We start from the raw sequence: 20,814 nt of genomic DNA on the forward strand, positions 1-20,814 counted from the left end.
GGTATAGCGTAAGTATTTACAGCTTTTGTCTTGTTTCTTGCTGTCAATTCTGTTTTCAGTATTTTTGTTAGTCTTTCTCTATATTTTTCCTTTAGTTCTTCTTTAATATTTGTATTATCGATTCCTATTTTTTGTCTGTATCCTAGATATTTATAAGCATCTGTTTTTTCCATCGCTTCTATGCAGTCGCTTTGGTTATCCAGTATGTAATCTTCTTGTTTAGTGTGTTTTCTCTTGACTATGCTATTTTTCTTACATTTGTCTGTTCCGAAAGCCATATTTATATCATACTTCTGTTATCTTTAGTAATTGGTTGAGTTGTTGATTTGTTGCTGCCAGTAGTTTTAGATCCTCCACATATAGCAAATGTGTGATTTTGTGTTGGTATGTTCCAGTAATTTTGTATCCGTAATTTGTATTGTTTAGCATGTTGGATAGTTGGTTCAGAGCAAGGCAGAACCAGAAAGGACTTAATGAGTCTCCTCGGTATATTCCACGCTTAATCTGTTTTGGCTGTGATGTGATATTGTTTGAATTTGTTAGGATATTAAGTGTGGTTTTCCAATTTTTCATTACTATTTTTAGGAACTGTATCAATTTAGGATCTACTTTGTATATTTCCAATATTTGTAGTAACCATGAGTGGGGTACACTATCAAAAGCTTTTCGATAATCAATGTATGCGCAGTGTAGCGACCTTTGTTTAGTTTTAGCTTGATATGTCACCTCTGGATCTATTATCAGTAGCTCTTTACATCCTCGTGCTCCTTTGCAACAGCCTTTTTGTTCTTCATTTATAATTTTGTTCTGTGTTGTATGTGTCATTAATTTCTGTGTAATGACTGAAGTTAATATTTTGTATATTGTTGGTAGGCATGTTATGGGGCGATATTTAGCTGGGTTTGCTGTGTCTGCTTGATCTTTAGGTTTCAGATAAGTTATTCCATGTGTAAGTGTATCAGGGAATGTGTATGGGTCTGCAATGTAACTGTTAAATAATTTAGTTAGATGTGGATGTGTTGAGGTGAACTTCTTTAGCCGGAAATTTGCTATTTTATCTTTTCCAGGGGCTTTCCAATTGTGAATAGAATTAATTGCTCGGGTGACTTCATGTTGTAAAGTATCACTTCAGGCATTTGTGGTATCATCTTGTATGTGTCTGTTTCTGTTTGTATCCACCGTGCATGTCTGTTATGTTGTACCGGGTTTGACCATATGTTGCTCCAGAAGTGTTCCATGTCTGTTATGTTTGGTGGATTGTCTATTTTAATGTGTGTGTTATCTATTGTCTGATAAAATTTCTTTTGGTTTGTGTTGAATGCTTGGTTTTGCTTCCTTCTATTTTCACTTTTTTTTGTATCTTCTAAGTCGTTTGGCAGTTGCTTGTAATTTCTGCTTCTTTTCATCTAATTGCTCTATCGCTTCTTGTTGTGAGATTTTACCTAACCTTTTTCGTTTTTTGTCTGACATTTCATTTCTTATAAATTGTGTTAACTGACCGATGTCTTTTCTCAGTTTTTCTATTCTGGTCTGTAGCCTGTGTTGCCATGCTGGTTTTGTGGGTTTCTTCTGTGTGTTGGTGGGTTCTGATCTCTGCCTAGTATGTGTATTTAGTGTAGTGAGTGCTCCTATATAAACCAGTAAGCGTAACTCTTCCATAGTTGTATTTTCATTTATTTTGTTGTGTATGATTGTGTTGATAGTTGTTGTTGTTTCGACTTGTAGGTTATTTGGTGGTCTATGCAAGAATGGTCTAATGTCTGTATTTGTGTCTTTGTATTCTATATATGTCAGCTGAAATTTTTCTTCTATATCTAACATGTGTGTCACTTCGTGTTCTTTTTGTGCTTGTTCTGGTGGCTGTCTTAACATTTCGTTTTCCTCTGATTGTTTAATTGATGCGTGTTGTTCTTGGTTTGTTTGCTCTGGGATGTTTGAGTCCATTACTGTATTTTCTTCTTCTTCTGATTGCACATTATTTTGTTCCAGTATTTGTTGTACTTGCTGTTTGATGTTCTCTAATTCTGACTGGCGTATCCTGTTATTTTTGATTATTACACGGATCTGATCAGCTAGTCGTTGTTCTGTTAAAAATTTTAATTCTGGGTCTCTGGTAATAAATGTTGTGTATACTTGTGATCGGTATCCAGTTGTGTTGGTTCCTAAGTTTGTTGCTTGGTAATAACAGAACATGAGGTGTCACCTGACCATCTCATCCTCTGTCTTTGTTTTCCTTCTAGGGTGGTTGCAGGAAGCATATCCTGCAAAACACCTCTATTTGGATTTAAATCATTTTCCGTGTGGCTAGCAGTGTCGTTACCATTGTGGACCGGCATCGGGTTCAAGTGTCGTCCCCGACCATGTCAGCGCTTGTCCGAGGCTTCATTAGTTCTGTCCTGAACCAACTAATCACACTAAAAGGGGGGTTAGCCCTATTAGTGGTTTGTTCTTTTCGTCGCCTTTTACGACTGGCAGAACATACCGGAGACCTATTCTTTTCCCGGGCCTCCACGGGGAGTTGTTGTTATTATTGTTATTATTATTATTATTGTCTGTTACATACATACATCTTGGATACGACCTTTAATGGCTGTAGTTCATCAATATTACGAACGTTTTCATCCACTGCATACTTCCTGTAGCTTTAGAGGATATACAAGGCTTTGACAGGTGCACTTTGACTGCAGTCATTTATATACGATGAAGTACAAGAGGATGTCATCCTCATAGGTGGTTATGGATTGATATCTGTAAGAACTAGTAGGAACAATGCTGAATTTTAGATGTCTCAGGTCAGCACACTACCTTCATGGCAATACATTTTTGCTGACTTTAGCCGTTAGCATTGCGTTTTGCCGAAAGTGTTTGTCTAAGTTGACATTGGGAGGAAGAAGAAGAAGAAGAAGAAGAAGAAGAAGAAGAAGAAGAATAAGAGGAACAAATGATCTTGCTGACACTTTTGTAGAGTCTCTTGGCGTGATGAGGGAATCCAAGTGACTGTTGGATGCTGCAGAAATCTGGTGTGGTAATCAATAAGAGCACAAATATTATTGTACATTTACAGACAGAATATGGAAGAGTCATAAAAAATGTGGGAAACTATTGAAAAATATGTAAAATATAGGAAAAAATATCGCAAAAGTCCGGATACAGAATGGGAGAGCAAGAGAACTGTATTTGTATTATACAGAATCATTAACAGAGATTTTAGACATATGCTGTAGGAATTTAATGTAAGTACTAGATATATACGAGAGGGATGACACTACACATAAACTTAGTAAATATGCGTTATGGAGAGGGAGAGATAGGAATTAGTAGTAGAAGTTGTAGGACTCGTAATTTCACCACTAGATACACGGGAAGGATGACACCATTTACATGTTTTTTAATAGCAATAATACGGCACGTTCTAGAGAGATCGTGTGAAAACGAAATCCCATTTTCCACTACACGTGGCCTGGCAGCATCAGCGATAAGTATGTTGGAAAAAAGTAGCAGGGAAGTGCTAGAAGACATTTCAAGGAAATGTAAAAAACACCAGTGATTATATCATATAAAGTGGAGTTGACTGATATTAAAACGCACGTTCTAATGATTCATTTGCCTCAACTACTGCGTAAGCTTCGTTGATGCAATGCAAAATTTTGGTGGTATTTTTAACAAGAGATACGTGACTAATGCAGCATGAAATTATGACTGTGTGTGCAAGAGAAAGGCTACCAGGAAAGCGGTAATGTTGTTCACAATCCATGTGCCGAAGTTACAGCTCAGCTGACATGGTGCTTGACCACATAGCAGAAAAGCAGCTTAATTCCATTACAGTACCACAAAATAAGGTAATAGATTCAAATGAATTCATGAAAAAATTGGTTTACAATCCCCTTAATTTGCTAGGCTAAAGTTGATACATAGATTTTGTCTACAACCATCACCAATCAACTTACACTATTGTTTGGTGATTGCGTAATTTTCAGACAGTTACCACAATTTTAGCCATTTTTTTCGATTTTGGAGGAAAGTGATCATACTTTGGCGTAGTTGCATAATAAAAATGAAGGATTCGTTGCTGTTTACTAGGTGCATAATAGTTTATGCTATACTTTGGAGACGAGTGATGTCGAAGACATGTTGGTTTTTTAAGTTATTGTGTCTATTTTACGTTCCATTAGAGATACACAATCGTAGTTTGTCGTAGACAGCCAACGATGTCACCCATGTGAACCCAAGACATATCATATCGCTGTATGGTAGATCGAACTGCCTCAGATAAAGTTGCTGCTCCGATGCTGGAGGTTCTGGTGAGTGTGCGAACGGCTTGTAAGCGCTTCGTCACGTCCTATGGCTTAACAAACACCACAGTGCATTATTTAAACAAACAAGTACACTCTTATTACACAGTGGAATTAGCTTGAATATTAGCTCCGTTTGAGTACACACACACACACACACACACACACACACACACACATACACACACATACACACACACACACACACACACACACACACACACACACACACACACACACAGACAGACAGACAGACAGACACACACACACACACACACACACACACACACACACACACACACACATATATATATATATATATATATATATATATATATATATATATATAGTGGTCCATTGATAGTGACCGGACCAAATATCTCACGAAATAAGCATCAAACGAAAAAACTGCAAAGAACGAAACTCGTCTAGCTTGAAGGGGGAAACCAGATGGCGCTATGGTTGGCCCGCTAGATGCCGCTGCCATAGGTAAGCGGAAATCAACTGCGTTTTTTAAAATAGGAACATCCATTTTTATTACATATTCGTGTAGTATGTAAAGAAATATGGATGTTTTAGTTGGACCACTTTTTTCGCTTTGTGATAAATGGCGCCGTAATAGTCACAAACATATAGCTCACAATTTTAGACGAACACTTGGTAACAGGTAGGTTTCTTAAATTACAATACAGAACGTAGATGCGTTTGAACATTTTATTTCGGTTGTTTCAATGTGATACATGTACCTTTGGGAACTTATCATTTCTGAGAACTCATGCTGTTACAGCGTGTTTACCTGTAAATACTGTTTAAATTTAAACAGTATTGAGTGAAAATCAACTGAGTAAAATGATCGATCTTATACTAAAGGTTAGTGTTTAGGAAATCTCTCTAACTATATCAAAATCTAAAAGTGTAATTTCTGTGGTAAGTGCTCGTTTGAAGGAGAGAGTATTTTGTGAAAAATTAATAATTTCATGGAAAATAAGACATGGAAATCAATGTCACTTATAAATGTACTGACTGTAGCATTCTAAAGGTATTAGAACCTGTAATTAATAGAAACATATTGAAATCATAAAGGTAGGGAATCCACTATGTATTTTCGACTGCCAGTCTTTCGAATGACCTTGACGCAAGCACCACAAGGGAGGAGAAAAACGTAAAACCAGAGGCAGCTGCAGTCGAGCCTTGGGAGTGTACGTGTTATGGCATGCCATGTCTGGCGATGTGAGCCTTAAAAAGTAAAAATTCGATGTGAGAGTGCTTAATACTTGGTGTGTCAGTGGCTTATAGGTCCTGAAGTCGTATCTAGTTTATTTTGTGTCAGAAAGCAAGAATATCCAACTGGTTTTATATGATGGAATATGGAGCCGATGATACAGTAAATTAACACTTCTACCACAAATATGCGGTAGCTGTAAAATAATACCATCTCTGGAGACGTGAAGAGCCTATTCAAATTTCACACAGCAAGCAACAACTTCAACACGGGTACCTCTGTAACTAACAAGGGAAGCCATTTTAGTCCATCTTGTTGAATGTAACTTTTGTGTCATTCTGTACGGGAAAAAGATCGTAGTTAATTAATTTTGATGTTACAGCAATCTTGCAGTGTCGTGTAAAAGTAACTCCCAAGAATAATTGTGTATTTTCAATTAAGAGACAAAAAATGTGATTGCTTTGATATGTCACTGTAAAGTTCAGTTTTATGAGACTACTTACCTTTAAATTTGCTTTATCAGAATATTAACTTTACTTAATTATTAAAAATAAAGGTGGGAGCCAAAAAGTGACATAAGAATCTCTGTCTGCCTCCGTCTTCTATCCAAGTAACTTTGTAGCCACAAACGTCATTAACATAAATTTACTTCTGACATATTTAAAGAAATATAAACTGGAATAAAGTACTGAAATTGCTCCTTCACAGCTGGCAATCGCCGCGCGGGATCAGTCGAGCGGTCTTAGGCGCAGTAGTCATGGACTGCTCGGCTGGTCCCGGTGGAGGTTTGAGTCCTCCCTCGGGCATGGGTGTGTGTGTTTGTCTTTAGGATAATTTAGGTTAAGCAGTGTGTAAGCTTAGGAACTGATGACCTTAGCAGTTACGTCCCATAAGATTTCACACACATTTGAACATTTTTGAACAGCTGGCAATCAAAACAACCTTGGTAGATATAATTTTCTTTCAGCGGATCTGTCGTAAGGTAAGCCGACATAGCTTCAAGCTGTTTGCTACAGGCGTGCAGACAAATCTAAGTCCAGGTAGACCATATAAATTGCTGCGTGTGTGTAATAACTTCTGTAGTGTACCATCCTTAAAATTCGAACCCCTTTATCCACACCTCGCTTTGGAGAGAAGCTTAAGCCATAAATAGATGCCTTACTAATAATAGTATTCTCTTCGGTAACGAATCTTAAAATTTGTGTTAGAGATTGTTGTTAATGTTTGTAATAACAGTATAATATTGTGCAGTTACAATGAAAATGCGCTACTGGGCGAACTAAAAGCTGTATTTTTCTGGAAAACGGCATGCAGGTAGCTTGGGAGGGACTGCAGTATTTTTGAGGCAGCTCTGGCAGATAGCAGTACATGCTCGGGTTTCGTAAATCCGAACACCAAACGGATTTATATTCCATAGCCCTGCTCTGTCTGGAGAGATACAAAACTTACTCCTGCACACTATTACTTCCATTATAAGCAATATTAGCGGGTATACAGCTAAATTAGTCTCGTTTGTAGTTAAAAAGCTTTTCTTTACCCACTACGTAATGTTAAAAAACCGTTCGATTACAGGCGTTTCGGACATTTAAAATGCAAACGCGAATCGGTCACACGTGGAATCAGTGGGTTCGGTTAGCCAACTTTAACGCAATCCTTAACGCTGTCAGGTGCTTTAAACTGTATGTTTTGGTGATGCTCTTGTTCATTTGAAGATCGAAACTGGTCAACAAAAAATACACTCCTGTTCAGAAAAGAAGAACGCCTTGAACGACTAGAGATAGGATGTTCATATTCACAGAACAAATATATTACGAGGGTAATCCCAAAAGTAAGGACTCCTATTTTTTATAAGTACATGGACCTGTTTATTTCTGCAATGGTTTATACCAGTTTAATACTTGAACATTTGGCCATTTTTCGACATAGTCACCATTTCTGTCGATGCATTTTTGTAGACGCTGTGGCAATTTTTGTAAGCCCATATCATACCAGCTCGCCGCCATGCTGTTCAGAAAGTTATGAACCTCTTCTTTCACCTCGTCGTCGGAGCTGAATTGCTGGGACCACAATTAACGCTGACAGGTACTGTGAGGCTCTGAAAAAACTCAAACGGGCTATTCAGAACCGGAGAAGAGGCGTGCTGAGCAAAGGCGTACACATTCTGCATTACAACACTCGCCCACACATCGCTCGGCAAACCGTTGCTCTCCTGCAGCAGTTTCAGTGGAACATTATCACCCACCCACCCTATAGTCATGACTTGGCGCCCACGGACTATCGCCTGTTCCCTACATTAAAAGAACATTTGGCCGGAAAGCGATTCAGCTCCGACGACGAGGTGAAAGAAGAGGTTCATAACTTTCTGAACAGCATGGCGGCGAGCTGGTTTGACATGGGCATACAAAAACTGTCACAGCATCTACAAAAATGCATCGACAGAAATTGTGATTGGGTCGAAAAATAGCTAAATGTTCAAGCTGTAAACTGATGTAAACCATTGTAGAAATAAAGAGGTCTATGTACTTATAAAAAAAAAGTAGGAGACCTTACTTTTGGGATTACCCTCGAGGTATATTCTGCAGAAATAACCAGCCTCTCGGCTCAGCATGTGCCCTGTTGCCTAGTAGCCACAGTGTCCGCCATGGGTCCTGATAGTTTGTTCCATGGACGATGGCATCACTGTGTTGAATGCGCGAATGGTGTTCTGCGGTATAACCATTCATGCTGCACTCATCTCGTTCCAAAGTTTCTGTGGTCGTTGACACTGCACCTGTCGTTTCATCATATCGCCCACATTTTCTATTGGCGACAGCTTTAGTGATATGACGGGTTACGGCAAAAGGCTGACATCATGTGCTACCTAGAAGGCAACATGTGGTCGTACATTGTCTTGCTGAAAAATGGCGTCTGGGGTGTTGTGCAGAAAGGGTATGACTACGGGTCGCAGGATGTCATTTACGTAGGTTACACTGGTCACAGTGCCCTGGACACGAGCCGCCTGTGATTTTGGTTGTACCCAATAGCACCCCACACCATAAGGCCTTGAGCTGGTGCTGTGTATCTCGTGCAAATGCAGCTGCTGTGGTGCTGCTCCCCCTGTCTGCGGCGAACCGAAATGCGGCCATCATTTTCAAACAAACAGAACGTGGATTGGCCTGGAAACACTATCTGATGCCACTCCTGTCCCTAGTGACATCGTTGCCTTCTAACTTGTTTCTGCACATTAGTCAAAAGTAGGCACAGAAGTGGACGACGCGCACGTAACCAGTGCCATAATAGAAGACGATGGATTATCACTCCTAATAATGTACAATGTGTTACTATTACGCTGTTGTACCAGAGCGGAGGAGGATGTAGGTGTGTCCTGCAGTGCCATTCGGATGAGGAGTCGATCTTTCCGGGGGGTAGTCTGGGTGGTTCGACCTGACCCAGCTCGTCATGTTCTATGGCCTTCCGTGAACCATTCTGCACACATCCGTTGCACTGCTGAAACACTTCGTCCCACACGAGCAGCAATTCCCCAGAGGGATGTATCACATCCTCGCTAGTCAATAATGCGCCCTCTTTGAAACTCACGATTTGAAGGTACGGTTCGCGCATACGTCCGCGAGGAATCCTACACCCCTGCTCAAGTCACACTGATACATTAGCTTCGGTTTATTGCGACCAAGAGAGCCGCATGCACATTTTATCGGTAGGCAGTGTTGCGCCGCGATATCGATGTTGACCTTTTACCTGCAGGCCGACGTGATTCAAACGCTAATCATTTCTGCAGAATATGCTAATGTACATGCCCTGTAAATATGAACGCCCTACCTCTAGTCGTTCAGGGTGTTCTTTTTTTCTGAACATTAGTGTACAAAGTGCGACTTGTCGCTGTTTTCAAAAACATACGAATTTTAGTAGTCAGTTCCCCTGCAGACAATGCCCGCTCTCGCTAAATGCTCTGTCTGCATGTAGTTCTTAGTTATTTGGGTGTAAACTATGTGGAAATCTGAGATGCCTAGTAAAATGTTTATCTCGCCGAAAAAAATAGTTGGTAGAGGATAATATATATTCAGTTGGAACATCCTCCAGAACCATTTTGCAATTCAAAATCAGAAGGTGGTGTATACGCAATAGAAGACTGTAGTATGTCGATGCGACACTTCTTAATGGTGGGAGGAAATGTCAAACAGCAGTACTCCACTAAAAAAGAGAACTGGCCACTGTACATAACGCAACCAGTAGGGCACGCCACTAAAACTGGAACTGACAGGCCTAGTGCAGACTACACCACAGATAACAGAGGCTTTACACATAAGTGCTAAAGGGAAGCTGGGGAAAAATGTTTATTTTCAATCCAGGATATTATTAAGATGATACAACACACATCGAAACTCTATACCTAGACGGGAAATGCCAAAATTGGACGACAGGTTCAAAAGTCGCAACACCCTTCTGTGGTCCACTGCAAAACGTGTTTGGAGGTCTGAACGCGAAAGGTGTGATTGAGCAGCTTGATATTACACATACTCAGTACTCATATGTTCCGGCAGTAGCGACATCAATGCTTGACAAAACCTATAAACAAATGGAATGGGTGTGCAAGGCAACCATGTCATCCCTACCAGCTTCTCAGACCACGACCCCGTAATCATTAAAGTTAAATGTTTATCTCGTCGAAAAAAGTAGTTGGTAGAGGATAATGTATATTCAGTTGGAACATCCTCCAACCAGCATATGTATAAGTTACAGTTCGGTGCTCATTACCAGTCGTGGACCGACCGGAAATTTTTCTTTCGTGACACAGTTTACTGGTGGAAAAACCTCGTGAAACCTGTTACCTATAAGCAGCATAAAAATGTACGTTTCAGGCTAAATGACGTCGGCAAGTGAAGGTATATGACAAGGAAGATAGAGACTACAAGTTAAAAAGAAATTCAAAGAGATATTTTTAGAGTCGTAGCAATGAGTAAGAAAAGAAAATTATGGCACGTGCCTTACGAGAGAGCGTAAAATATCTAGACAGAGATACATTCAAACTACCAAGATCCAGGATCAACGGCAACTACCAAGAGGGATCAAATGAGACTGATTCAGTTCCACTAGACGTTTCCGTAATTCCAGGAAGCGCTTCAGTAACGTGATGAACTGTTCGATGCGCTGCTTCTGGTGGATTTCTAGACCAATACGCTTTTCACTTACACGACTTTTTATGAATTTCCATGTTATTAACCTCAACTTCAACAACAATGTTTTCTATTTCATATGCTATTTCTTCTTATATGTCTAACATGTTCGTTTCTTCTGATGATTCTGACTCACTGTCATTATTTAGTTCTTTACTACCACTACCATTTGGTATCACAGAATTTACTTCAGTAAGATGCTGTGGGTTATTTACATCATATCTGTCATGACACCTATCTGACATTTTTTTATTTCACTCAGAGACCACCTGTAATCTTCCAGATCAATGACAGTATCACAGTAAACGAAATCAGAGAAAACAACAATGACAGTTCATGCTACCAACAGTGGACATACTGGAATGTCTGTTAGTGACTTTATTATTGCCAACGGAGCGAAGAGAAATTATATTCTGAAAAAAGACATTTTTATATAGCCCAGACTACCAAGTGGGGCAACAGAACCACAATCGATAAAAATAAATATTTTTTTTCATCTTATTATTTTCATTAAGTAACTGCAGTAACCTAATCTATTTTATGATCGCTGCGCTAGATGTGGTTTCTTAGGTTGCTCTAAATCTATGTAATACCCTCTATCGAACTTACATGAAGAATTTGTGTAAGGTATCGCTTAAGAATGTAATGCTGGTGCGACACAGGATCGCTTTATGCTTAAAAATTGGCCGTGTGATCATGACATCACTTCCGGCTATGACTCTATATTTTTGAACAACTCTACTTGTACATAAGCATCCACGTATATGCTCCAGAAGCGATCGAATGATGCATAACGGTTGGTACTTTGTACCACTACTAAGCATTTCCTTTCCGGTTAACTCGCTTAGAGAACGAGGGAGGAGCACCTCTCTATATGCATCTAAACAAGCCGTAATTCCTCGTATCTCATGGTTCTTACCCGAAGTGCGCATTGGCAATAATGGAATCGTTCTGCAGTCGGCTACAAATGCTCGTTCTCAAAATCAGTGCTCCGGGAAAAGAACGTCGTCTTCCCTCACTGCATATTGGTGTTCATGATGAAACTCCACTCCACGATCAGGTCCTGACGACCACGCGGTATCTACTAGTTGCCGTGTCATCCTCTGCCATGTGGCTTAATGGGAATGCGGTATGGACGGACATGGGATGAGTAAACTGGGGTGATGTCCTTCTGAGGCGTATCGTGCCACATTCTACCCAACTGGCGCGTTAGATCGTCAAAATTCCAACCTGATTTGAGGGTTCTGTCCATAATGCTCCAAACGATCTCAGCTGGGGAGAGATCTGGTGACCTAACTGGCCAAGGTATGGTTTGAAAAACACGAAGGCAACCAGTAAAAACTCTTGCCAAGTGCGGAAAGGCATTTTGTTACTAAAATACTAGCCCAGAGTGGCTTACCACGACGGACAACAAAAAGTCATGTAGAATATCGCCGACGTACCGCTGCGCTGTAAGGGTCCCGCTGATCCTGCTATGAAAAAAATGGCACCACAGATTATCACTCCGTGTTGTCAGGCCGTAAGGCGGCCGACAGTCAGGTTGGTTTCCCACCTCTGTCCAAGGCGTCTCAAGACACGTGTTCGCTGCCCATCGGGGCTCAGTTCGAAGCGGCATTCATTACTGAAGACAATTATACCCTATTCAATGAGATTCCGTGTCTGGAGACACCCTGGACAGTGGTGAGATACCAACTTGCCTGTCGCCCGCCATACCGCCTGACAACCTGGAGTGGTGTTCTAAGGTATCATTTCATTTCACAGCAGGACCCCTTTGCATATCAACCATGGCACGATTACAGCACATCGGTACGTAGATGAAATTCTACGCCCCGTTTTGTTGTCCTTCACGGCAAGCCATCTTGGGATTAAACTTCAGTATGATAATTCCCGCCCGTACACGGCAAGAGTGTCTACTGCTAGTCTCCGTGTTTTTCAAAAGCTTCCTTGGCCACTGAAGTCGCTGGATCTCTCTCAAATTGAGGACGTTTGCCGTATCATATGCAGGGTCCTTCTACCAGCTCGGGATTTTGACGATCTAACCAAACAACTGGGCAGAATTTGGCAAGGCACACCTCTGGAGCATATCCAACAGTTGTGTCAATGCTAAGCCAAATAACTGCTTGTATAAGGGCCAGAGATGAACCAACACATTACTGACTTGTCCCATTTTTGAAGCTATTTCTGTTGACCAGATCATCTAGATTGTCTGAAACTGAAATCATTTGTTTTTCTGTACATGTGCATAATACGTACCAATTTCCGTCACATTGGGCTAATTCCTTCGTGGTGCGTCATTTTTTGTGTTAGTGTATTTTCCCTTACCATGTCACAATTTTCTGATGTGTTATTTAAATCTCTGTTTTGTTAGTTTCTATGTGTTTCATTTAAGTATACTGAGTATTTTCAACAACTACATTGGTCAGTTAGAGCTGAGTCTCATTTTTGAGAACAAGTGAAAACGGTCGATTGTGAACCTAAGTTAATACTAGAATTCTGTTTGGAGAGTTTCGTTTTATATGTTTTGGTAAGATCCTGGAGAACTACCCTGCCGCTAGCCTTGCAAAACAAATCGTCATGATCATCATCAGTGGCCTGTTATTTTCATTTCATATTCGTGGTTCATTTAATATCATTATTCTATCATTGAACAAAGTATTTTTATTTAGGAAAATAAATGCAGTACAAAATACAGAGCACTAGTGGATATTGCAGGACCTCTTTCTTTTGTAGTTGAATAAAGCGACAGAGAGAGGAATCGTTGAAGATAAGTACCGTTAAGTGTTTGTATAATAAACAGTAAATATATATCAGTAGCGTTTGGTAATGAAACATGCGAAAACACCTTCTTGCATATGAGGCAGTGGGAGGATGATCAGAGGTATTAAATATCTTTAGTTTTCGGAACGGATGAGCAGTTTCCACATTTTTAAACGGTTCTTTTTTTTTCTAGTAGCGCCTGCAGCATGAATTTAAAAGAAGTCAATTCCAGTTACTGCAGTGTAATATTTATTTGCTTTGCCTGTTTCGGCTTACAGTGACATTTTCAAGCGCATCAGTGGGTGTTCTGAATAACGAAACTATTTTTTTACATTATGAACGTATTTTTATAGATGACATTCCTACTTAAGGTTAGGTGGAGTTGACTATAATATGTCATCCTGGGGCCAGCTGTGTGATTTCTATTGTGAAATATTATAATCACGTAGCTGTTAAAATATGAAATTTTTTCGTGATAATAATGATTCGACAGCTATTTGACAGCTGAAACCCTTAGGTGCTATGTATTTACAGATATAATTTATACGAGAATCTCATGTATCATCTACATCTGTGTGCGCTGTACACTTGCACTGATAGTCCATCTACAGCTGAATAAAGTTAAATGAACTTCTGACAGAAAACTGCTGTGCAGATGACTCTGCTCATCTGAATACACTTTTTATTAGCACATAGTCCGCCCTCGGTAGCTGAGTGGTCAGCGTGACAGACTGTCAATCCTAAGGGCCCGGGTTCGATTCGCGGCTGGGTCGGAGATTTTCTCTGCTCAGGGACTGGGTGTTGTGTTGTCCTAATCATCATTTCATCCCCATCGACGCGCAGGTCGCCGAAGTGGCGTCAAATCGAAAGACCTGCACCAGGCGAACGGTCTACCCGACGGGAGGCCCTAGCCACACGACATTTCATTTCATTTCATTAGCACATAGGTCTGTAAATGAAATTAGACATGATAGTGTGTACTGAGGGCTCTTACTCATAAAAATTTAACAAGCTGAGTTTCGGGGTTCTGTTAGCTTACTGAGTACAATTTACAGAAGTTTTCTGCAAAAGTTCCCAGAAGACACTAAAGTCTTAGCTCGTCGTCGGTGCTCTATACACAAGGGAGGCATCACTTATGGCCTGACGAGAAGCAATTATCTGCTGCCAGACGATATGTACGCGCGCGCGCGCACACACACACACACACACACACACACACACACACACACACACACACAGGCGCCCATGCATCTGTTGGAGAGGCGGGCATCTTAGGAAGAGCTCCACTCAAGTTGGTAACTCGAGCAGAAAGAAGAGACGAAGAACGAGGAAGAGAAGCACTGTACCAGAGGTGAAATAATGAAGTCTGCTATTGGCGGAGAGAAGTACAGTGGTATCAAAAGTACAGACTCAGTGCGTCTGCAGCGCACAAGAGAAGGGGACGAAACAATTATATCGGTGTGTCACTGACGCTGCACACTACCCACGCACCTACAGGGTTTTCAGCTAAGATACTCATCTCTGGTATGTGCTGAATAGTTTATGATACCGTAATTCTGTCGTCAGCCTGACGCATTTTGAGAAAATCATGATTAGACGAAGAACAGTTGCTTTTCATAGCTACATTGCTTACAATGATATCGGTATCAAACACTCCTCAAATAAAATTATTATAATATCTGCTTCTAATATCGCAGTCCCACGAATTACGAATTCAACGACCTTTCACTCTTAAGAATACGATTAGAAGTAGAGATATTACAATATTTAGTTCCTAGATTTATCTGTTAGAATGTTTTACCGATTGCTGTCTTACGCGGAAGTTCATGTTATTGTACGAAACTGTCGCGTCAGGCTGAATGGGAGCTGCAACTTGACGGTGCTAAGTCAGTCTACTTACAGATGCAAAATAGTAGGGGAAAATTTAAATTAAAACTCTTAATACATTTGACTACATTTGGTTGGGTCGACACACAAAGCGAAAGGCAAAGGACATAGCATCTGAAGGTGTTTCACGAACCAACTTTAATAACAGTCCTGCTATTGTTTCTTCTGGGGCCTCAAATTTTACTACGAGGTACACACTGATGTTCCAAAACTACATCAGTAGCAGTAACAAACAGGGAATCATAAAATTATGTGGTCATAAACACTTCCTTAAAATTCTGTTTTTGTCTTCCAATGTCCGAAAATTTCCCTGTCTACTGCAATACATGTCTGCATTAGCTGGTACAAGGACTTATTGACAGACTGAAAATAATCCTTTGATATCATTGCAGATGCTGCGACAATGAGATCTTTTAAATCCTCTTGGGCCGTCCGAAATTCTGCAAGAAATTGAGTGTATCTTTTACCTGTTACCGTTCGTTCGATAAAGTAAGCACCAGTCACGTAGTCTCCAATAAGTCCCCACCGAACGTTCACACTCCACTGCCTCTGAAATTCAGTCTGCCTCAGCCAGTGCAGATTCCCAACGACAGAATAATACGAGACGAATATTTTTTACTCGTATATTTATTTTTCCACGACTTGCAAGGGTAGCTTGGTCGTTAATGACAACTATTTGCCGTGATGTCGCCTCAGAACCCAGTGATTAATTTCCATGTCTCTTCTGCAATCCCGCTGGTTAATCCGTTAGTGAAATTACAAGTGATACGGACTGAAGGGATGCGGACAGAACTGTTTGCACACAAAATGGGAACAACACTGCTCTGACTTATTCCAAAGGCAATTACAGCTCTGTGGAGCTATCACGTGGATTATGAGCAACAGTTGCAAGAGGATCTTTTTCGTTCGTTCCGATCATAGTTGACTTCCTCCTTGTCCCGTCGATTAGACTGATGGCCTGCAGCAAGTTTTTTTCAGTTCACGTCACTTCGGCGACTTGCGTCTCGATGAGGATGAAATGATGATGAAGACAACAACTAGTCTCAGTGTGTATAAAATATCCGAAACTTCCGGGTATCCAACCTGGACCACTCCCAGCGTGTTCTGGCATGCTGACCACTCAACTACGGAGTCGGACTTTGAGCAAGAGTTTATCTGTTTTGAACATGAAACTCTTTTCTAAGTTTTAAGTATGAAAAACCTCCTAGAGTAGTGCAGTACGTCACTACCAGGTGCTCAGGATAACAGGACATACTTGGTCAAATCTGCATGTGAGACTTTCCAAAAAAAAAAAAAAAAAAAAAAAAATTGTTCAAATGGCTGTAACTACTATGGGACTTATTATCTGAGGTCATCAGTCCCCTAGACTTAGAACTATTTAAACCTAACTAACGTAAGGACATCACACACATCCATGCCCGAGGCAAGATTCGAACCTGCGACCGTAGCAGCAGCGCTGTTCCGGACTGAAGCGTCTAGAACCACTCGGGCACAGCGGCCGGCGCTTTCCCAAAAGTCAGATTGGTATGATTTAATTAAAGATCCTTCTTCCGCCCGAAAAGGTTGCCCCATTCAAAGTATGGCTGGTAGTAGGGGATCACCGAGGAGTCCAAACGGCTTGGAAACGTTTGAACAAAGCACAGTCATTCCCCCTATAAACAAGTTGGTCCGGTGTTGGGTCTCAGCCTACATGACAACTCTAGAGTGCAAAAATGCTCTTGAAGCAATCCATAGCAGTGTGCAATCCACTAGGAAGGTAAAAGGAAGGTTAGGATTTAATCTCTCATCGACAGGGAGGTCATTAGACGGAAATCAGCTAGGGAGCCAGCAATCAACGCTGAGTGGTGCCACAAGAGGGGCCAGTAACAAAACAGTCAAACAGAAGCACAAAAGCAGCCAGTAATCAGTGATGAGAGAGAGAGAGAGAGAGAGAGAGAGAGAGAGAGATTATAGAAGAGAACGAAATAAGATGGAAAGTGAATGATAAATTTGTAAGAGGTCTGAGACACTTGAGAAGCAATGATTTTTTCGTGGTTATTCGCATATATTCTAACGAAGCCCTCGGGAGAGGGGTCAACCTACTGTTGACTCAATTCTGGGACTTTGAGTCAGATCCCTACAGTCATTACGATTTTTATTGTCACACTATGAAATACTCACTTTCCATTCCATGTCACTTGGACTCCCATACAGTCCAAGTGACGTAGGAAGTCTTCAACCATTTGACTGAATTTCCTACTTAGACCTCAGCTTCCAAATATTAATCTGAAACTGTCTCTGTGAGATAATCACCACACACAGAGCAGCTTTCGAGCGCGAGCAGAGTAATACTGCGCAAACTGCCATGGCTGCTCTCTACCTGGAGAAATTAAAGCCGGCAGTCAGGCAAAAGAACAGGGGAGGAATGCTGAGTTAAACTGCGTAGGGCGTGGCTTCAGACCTGTAAAACACGTGTGATGGAACCTGCCAGCTGTCAAACCACAGTTACACACACACGACGTGAAGTGATATTTGACACTCCGACATTACATCAGCTGCACATGTGTTCATGTAAAATTAGCTCTGTCGGGTGACGAGGTGAAAATTGTTCATTTTCATACCAACTCCTCTTTTGGTCCAAGAAATGAATCATGTCTGTGCCTAGCCAATTAAGCCATGAGTTTACATTTGTATTGTTATCTGCAAATAATAATAATATTCATAGTAACAAATGTAAACGTTTCCACGTATTTATCGTTTTTCTCAAATCAAATACCAATTCATTACGTTTCGGCTCCACCCATGTAACGTTCTAATTCTCAATCAATCAGAACTTAACTGAATTGACTACAGTGTTAGTCGGATTTTGTGACCTTCGAATTCGTTTCGTTTGGTACTGTGGTGAAAACAACATAAATTGGAATCATTACACTTGGAACTCCCCCCATGAACTACGGACCTTGGCGTTGGTGGGGATGCTTGCGTGCCTCAACGATACAGATAGCCGTACCGTACGTGCAACTACAACGGAGGGGTATCTGTTGAGAGGCCAGACAAACGTGTGGTTCCTGAAGAGGGGCAGCAGCCTTTTCAGTAGTTGCAGGGGCAACAGTCTGGATGATTGACTGATTTAGCCTTGTAACACTAACCAAAACAGCCTTGCTGTGATGGTACTGCGAACGGCTGAAAGCAAGGGGAAACTGCAGCCGTAATTTTTCCCGAGGGCATGCAGCTTTACTGTATGATTAAATGATGATGGCGTCCTCTTGGGTAAAATATTCCGGAGGTAAAATAGTCCCCCATTCGGATCTCCGGGCGGGGAATACTCAGGAGGACGTTGTTATCAGGAGAAAGAAAACTGGCGTTCTACGGATTGGAGCGTGGAATGTCAGATCCCTTAATCGGGCAGGTAGGTTAGAAAATTTAAAAAGGGAAATGGATAGGTTGAAGTTAGATATAGTGGGAATTAGTGAAGTTCGGTGGCAGGAGGAACAAGACTTTTGGTCAGGTGAATACAGGGTTATAAATACAAAATCAAATAGGGGTAATGCTGGAGTAGGTTTAATAATGAATAAAAAAATAGGAGTGCGGGTAAGCTACTACAAACAGTATAGTGAACGCATTATTGTGGCCAAGATGGACACGAAGCCCATGCCTACTACAGTAGTACAAGTTTATATGTCAACTAGCTCTGCAGATGACGCAGAAATTGATGAAATGTATGAGGAGATAAAAGAAATTATTCAAATAGTGAAGGGAGACAAAAATTTAATAGTCATGGGTGACTGGAAATAAAGAGTAGGAAAAGGGAGAGAAGGAAACATAGTAGGTGAATATGGATTGCGGCTAAGAAATGAAAGAGGAAGCCGTCTGGTAGAATTTTGCGCAAAGCATAACTTAATCATAGTTAACACCTGGTTTAAGAGTCATGAAAGAAGGTTGTATACATGGAAGAACCCTGGAGATACTAAAAGGTATCAGATAGATTATATAATGGTAAGACAGAGATTTAGGAACCAATTTTTAAATTGTAAGACATTTCCAGGGGCAGATGTGGAGTCTGACCACAATCTATTGGTTATGAACTGTAGATTAAAACTGAAGAAACTGCAAAAAGGTGGGAATTTAAGGAGATGGGCCTGGATAAACTGAAAGAACCAGAGGTTGTACAGAGTTTCAGGGAGAGCATAAGGGAACAACTGACAGGAATGGGGGAAAGAAATACAGTAGAAGAAGAATGGGTAACTTTGAGGAATGAAATAGTGAAGGCAGCAGAGGATCAAATAGGTAAAAAGACGACGGCTAGTAGAAACCCTTTGGTAACGGAAGAAATATTGAATTTAATTGATGAAAGGAGAAAATACAAAAATGCAGTAAATGAAGCAGGCCAAAAGGAATACAAACGTCTCAAAAATGAGCTCGACAGGAAGTGCAAAATGGCTAAGCAGGCATGGCTAGAGGACAAATGTAAGGATGTAGAGGCTTATCTCACTAGGGGTAAGATAGATACTGCGTATAGGAAAATTAAAGAGACCTTTGGAGAAAGGAGAACCCCTTGTATGATTATCAAGAGCTTTGATAGAAACCCAGTTCTAAGCAAAGAAGGGAAAGCAGAAAGGTGGAAGGATTATATAGAGGGTCTATACAAGGGCGATTTACTTGACGACAATATTATGGAAATGGAAGAGGACGTAGATGAAGATGAAATGGGAGATATGATACTGCGTGAAGAGTTTGACAGAGCACTGAAAGACCTGAGTCGAAACAAGGCCCCGGGAGTAGACAACATTCCATTAGAACTACTGACAGCCTTGGGAGAGCCAGTCCTGACAAAACTCTACCATCTGGTGAGCAAGATGTATGAGACAGGCGAAATACCCTCAGACTTCAAAAATAATATAATAATTCCAATGCCAAAGAAAGCAGGTGTTGACAGATGTGAAAATTACCGAACTATCAGTTTATAAGTTACAGCTGCAAAATACTAACGCGAATTCTTTACAGACGAATGGAAAAACTGATAGAAGCCGACTTCGGGGAAGATCGGTTTGGATTCCGTAGAAATGTTGGAACACGTGAGGCAATACTGACCCTACGACTTATCTTAGAAGAAAGATTAAGGAAAGGCAAACCTACGTTTCTAGCATTTGTAGACTTAGAGAAAGCTTTTGACTATGTTGATTGGAATACACTCTTTCATATTCTGAAGGTGGCAGGGGTAAAATGCAGGGAGCGAAAGGCTATTTACAATTTGTACAGAAACAAGATGGCAGTTATAAGAGTCGAGGGACACGAAAGGGAACCAGTGGTTGGGAAGGGAGTGAGACAGGGTTGTAGCCTCTCCCCGATGTTATTCAATCTGTATACTGAGCAAGCAGTGAAGGAAACAAAAGAAAAATTTGGAGTAGGTATTAAAATCCATGGAGCAGAAATAAAAACTTTGAGGTTCGCCGATGACATTGTAATTCTGTCAGAGACAGCAAAGGACTTAGAATATCAGTTGAAC

The sequence above is a fragment of the Schistocerca serialis genome, chromosome 4, assembly GCF_023864345.2.
Source record: "Schistocerca serialis cubense isolate TAMUIC-IGC-003099 chromosome 4, iqSchSeri2.2, whole genome shotgun sequence".
Taxonomy (NCBI): Eukaryota; Metazoa; Arthropoda; class Insecta; order Orthoptera; family Acrididae; genus Schistocerca; species Schistocerca serialis.